At 41.2% G+C, this 3,710-nt stretch overlaps 1 pseudogene; it reads left to right on the forward strand.

Annotated features, from left to right (window-relative positions):
• The first annotated feature begins 1,643 nt into the window (after nt 1-1,643).
• On the forward strand, nt 1,644-2,167 carry LOC123811860 (annotated as a pseudogene).
• Nucleotides 2,168-3,710: the final 1,543 nt, after the last annotated feature.

The following is a 3,710-nucleotide window of genomic DNA, read 5'->3' on the forward strand; positions in this document are numbered from 1 at the left end:
CTGAAATTTTGCCTAGAGGGTGGTGGCAAGCAGTAGGTTCCACTTGCTGTTTGGTAACAAAAGAGAAACATTTCTTTCTTTTTAGGAGACATCAAATACTTAATAGGTTCCTCTGCTCAACTGGTAAGATGGTCTTTTCCCTGTCCTGGGACAAAGTGCCAAAAACTCTCTTGCAGTGGAGAAAGGATCTGCAATACCTGTCGATTAGGAGTCTAAAATAATTACCTGATAGAGGTAAAATTTCTGGAATGCTGACAAGAGGATTTTTTTGTGTGTGGGGGGGAGCTATGATGGAGGTCTTTTTGGTCACACAGGTAGCTTTCCATTGCATCTCTTTTAAGAAAAAGTACCTGAGAGTAATTCAGGGGGAGGAAGGAGAATTAAAGAGGAATGACACTAATAGTTAACAAGCGCCTACTCTATGCAAGACACTATGGTAAATACACTTTAACCAATGTTATCCTGTTTAATTCTCTGAGCATAAAATAGCCTAAAGTAACAGTAAACTAATAAAGCAGAGTTCAAACCCAGTTTTATGGGCTCTAAAGCCTGCTTTCTGTTTACACCACATTGCTGTCAAAATGTAAGAAGTTTCAATAAAACCTGATTAGAAAATGAAGCTGAATATTTGACATTCTGTTGAGGGAAACAGAATAAGTTTTGAGAGTAAATATGGTAAAAAGAGTTGAGTGTATTGCTCAGGATGTGGGAGGAGAAGACAAGAAGATAAGTAGAAATAAAGAACATGAGAATCCAGACTTCTCACAGACCCAGGACTAAGAATAGAATGTGCTTTGGTAACTGAGCAGACCAACAACTCACAGGATAGATTTCTTCTAAGTTGAACAAAGATGAACTGTGAGCCTGTATATGCAGACCTATATATAGCTATGGTTTTCAAAAAATAGTTTTATCACTTATGGTTGCTTCAAGATTAGCCTAAGTGTTTATGAAATGTCATTGAAAATTTACTAAGAGGAAGAATATAAGAGAAAAGTGGGACTGTGTATAAGGGCATTTCTCTAGAGTATATACTAGAGTAAATACAGGGGAATGCAATTATTGGAGCAATGGGTATGTGGATCTGCATGTTAACTGGATGTTACCAAAGCAAGGGAGGTTAGTTGTTTCCAGGAAATCACTCCAGGAATATGACCTGATCTCTCTATGGGAGGAAAAGGAAACTGCCTTCACTCTGTCAACAATTTACTAACCTCATGAAGAACTCATGAATGTGGCACTGGATTCTGGAAGATGCTAATAAATCCTCAGGATGGTTTCTGCCTTTGAGGAACACATCATATGATGTGAAACCAGAGCATGGACCCCTGAAACACTAAATAAAACCTGGTGGTGAGGGGCTGCCTTGGGAGGTCAGGGACAAGAGAGATGTGATAAAGAAGGCCTTCTGAAGGACTTGAGCAGGGCCTAGAAGGAAGGAAGGTGAGAGGAATAAGGTTGGGGCAAATTAGAGAGGGGAGGAGAGACAGGTGAGAATATCCAAGCTCAGGTCTTTTGATCCCTGATGCATACATGTGACATATTCACCATATACATCTGATACATGCATAAATGTATATATTTCTTTACACTTAAAAGAGTACATTACACTTTCTGCACCTGGTGGTGTAGGAGGTGCCATCATGGGAGTCGACATCCACCACAACAAAGATTGAAAGTTTCGGTGTAAGGAGATCAAGAGCTAGGACACTTACCTAAGGCCTTTGGTCAAGTTGTACAGGTTTCTGGTCAGATGAACCAACTCCATCTTCAACCAAGTGGTGCTGAAGAGGCTGTTCATGAGTTGCACCAACTACCCACCTCTGTCCTTTTCCCAGTGATCTGTAAGATGAAGCTTCCTGGCCAGGAGGACAAAACCACTGTGGTTGTAGGGACTATAGCCCATGATATGCATGTCCAGGAGGTGCCAAAACTGAAGGTGTGTGCACTTTGTGGGTGAAGCTGTACCAGGATCCTAATCCTTAAGGCTGGAGGCAAGATCCTCTCCTTCAGCCAGCTGGCCGTGGACACTCTTAAGGGCTGTGGCACCATTCTCCTCTCTGGTCCTAGCAAGGGCCAAGAGGTATACAGGTATTTTGGCAAGGCCCTAGGAACCTTTCACAACTACACCAAACCTTACATATACTCCATGGGCCAGAAGTTCTAGCACACAGGAGGCTCATAGGCCAGCTGGGGCTATAAAAACTAACCCCTTGTTATTAAAAAGATTTTGGATGCTAAAAAAAAGAGTACATTATGCATATTATTGGTAGGAGTGTAAGTTAACACAACCACTTTGAAGGGCCATTTGATAATATCCAAGTAATTTACACCCTTTGTTTCAATAATTTTATTCCTAGATTTTATTCCTAGGAGAAATTCTTCCTCATGTGCTTAAGGGAACATGTATAGAACGGTTATTGCATGTTTTTAAGAACAAGATAATAGAACCAACTTGCATGTCAACTCATAGGAAAATGGATAAATTGTGGCATATTCATCCATGGGAATATCAATGATACAACAGTTAAAATCAATGCAGTGGAACTATATACATCAATATGAATAAATTTTAAAAACAATGATGAAGGATAAAATTGCAGGGGAATGTATTCAAAATGATATTCATATAAAGTTTTAAAAATATGCAAAATAATCCCTTATATCACCCGTATAAAGTAAAAATATTCCACAATACAGTCATCACTCAGTATCTGTTGAGAGGGTAGCTGGTTCTGGGACACTCTGAGAATACCAAAATCCATGGATACCCAAATCCCTAATATGAAATGGTGTAGAACAGTGCATACAGTTGACCTTCTGCATCTGTGGATTCCCAAAGGCAGATAGAAAATACTATTTTTAATCTGTGGTTGGTTGAATCTGGGCATACAGAGGAGTAACTGTATATTTACTGAAAAAATGAGGGGGACTTCTAGCCAAGATGGAGGCATAAGTAGACACATTATGCCTCCTTGCACAACCAAAAGAAAGACAAAAACAAACTTAAAAACACAAAAAACCCCAAAACTGACAGAAAATTGAACTGTATGGAAGTCTGACAACCAAGGAGTTAAAGAAGAAACATTCATCCAGACCTGTAGGAGAGACGGAGATGGGCAAGAGAGGACTCGGGGCAAGGCGGCGGCTGGAGAACCAGGACAGGCAAGGTGGTGGCTGGCTGATTGGGCAGTCCCACATTTGCCTGTGGATAAACTGGGAGGAACAACTGGAGAGTGAGACAGATCTCGCCACCCAGAATTCCAACAAGGGGAAATAAAGCATCAAACCTCTGACTGAGAACACCTGTGGGGGTTGCTGCAGTGGGAGAAACTCCCAGCCTCACAGAATAGTTTATTGGACAGACCCACAGGATCCTAGAACTTATACAAATCCACCCACCTGGGAATCAGCACCAGAGGGGCCCAATTTGATTGTGGGTAGCAGGGGAAGTGACTGAAAACTGACTGAGAGCTAAACAAGCAGCATATTCCCTCTTGGATCCCTCCCCCACAGACAGCAACACAATGCAGCCATGTGGGTTGCCTTGCCTTGGTGAACACCTAAGGCTCCACCCCTTACTACGTAACAGGCATGCTGAGACAAAAAAAAAAAAAAATAGCCCAAATGAAAGAACAGATCAAAGCTCCAGAAAAAATACTACTAAGCAATGAAGAAATAGCCAACCTATCAGATGCACAGTTCAAAAC

The sequence above is a fragment of the Phyllostomus hastatus genome, unplaced genomic scaffold (assembly GCF_019186645.2).
Source record: "Phyllostomus hastatus isolate PE091 unplaced genomic scaffold, TTU_PhHast_1.1 phas_scaffold_78, whole genome shotgun sequence".
Classification (NCBI taxonomy): domain Eukaryota; kingdom Metazoa; phylum Chordata; class Mammalia; order Chiroptera; family Phyllostomidae; genus Phyllostomus; species Phyllostomus hastatus.